The sequence below is a fragment of the Lepidothrix coronata genome, unplaced genomic scaffold (genome assembly GCF_001604755.1).
Source record: "Lepidothrix coronata isolate B3197 unplaced genomic scaffold, Lepidothrix_coronata-1.0 Scaffold5, whole genome shotgun sequence".
NCBI classification, from domain to species: Eukaryota; Metazoa; Chordata; class Aves; order Passeriformes; family Pipridae; genus Lepidothrix; species Lepidothrix coronata.
The window spans coordinates 11,218,594-11,219,798 of record NW_016690185.1 but is presented as its reverse complement, the minus strand read 5'-3'; positions in this window follow the sequence as shown (position 1 = coordinate 11,219,798).

The following is a 1,205-nucleotide window of genomic DNA, read 5'->3' as shown; positions in this document are numbered from 1 at the left end:
ACTAAATGTCATTTTAAGATAGATGAATCAGTTGTAGTATCAGCTACTGGATTTGCAGGAGACATGGCTGACTATATGAAGACCTGTACTCAATAATGATGTAAACCTTATTATACAAAACACAGGTGTTGAATAGAAGCTTCTTTCACTTTTGTAAAGTTCACAATGTACCTAATGTTCCTAAGATAATAAAACACTATTACCCCTTATAGTTTAGCAGCATATATAAAATAATTAAGGGGTCTTCAATCTGTTTTAGACTGTTTCTTTTCATACTCATGTTATCACTAACTTTAGTTATTAAGTTGCTCCTTACTATTAGAAAGGCATCAAAAAAATAGGACAGTTGGATTTGTATTTTGAGGATACTTTCTTTTAAATAGAGCAGATGCTTATTGAGGAACAGATACGGAGAAGCCTACACTTTTATGAAAATAATACTGCCATTCTAACTCTAACTCCAAAAATTTAAAAATAAATATATTTCAAGCAGTTGTATGCAGCAAAGAGGGGGCCAGGACACATTTTCCCAGAAGCTTCTGTTCTACAAATAGAAAAAGAAGAAAAATCCTTATTTCAAACTTGTCCATATAATTTATCCACTCTCTAAAATGGCATGTGTCTAATTCTGTCAGCTAGTGATATTTATGTCTTTCCACTATAGCCAACCTGTTCAGAATTCATTCAAGGAATGTGGTTTTTGACAAGAGGCATGAGTCTTCCAAAACAATTTTTATTCAATATCTACAAATTCCGTGACAGGGCTTCATCACAGAGAAGCTGGTTTTAAAAGTTATTCAATTTTTATTCCGCTGTAGCATCATTTGCTTCTACACCCTTGAAAGTGTAAGACAGAAGGCTACACTATCTTAAGGGGAGAAGTGAGGAAAGGCAATGAAAACATGACCATGTTTGTCCTCCAAACGTCTGCAGCTTTAAACTGACTTAAATTTTTATATTTGCAGACACTCATTCAGGAAGCTAGCAATCTACAGGCAATGAAAGCCAAGCACTTCACTAAACCAGCCCCTGGCCTGCTTAGGAGGACACTCAGGTAAATATTTTTGCAGGTTATAGCTGAGCTTTCTGAACACCTAGGAATGAACCATAATCCTCATCATAGCACTCAGCCTGGGTGATCTTAAGTAGCTACAGAGAATCTGTCAACTCCAGCAGATTGAATTTTCCCTTTCAAGAAAGTCAGT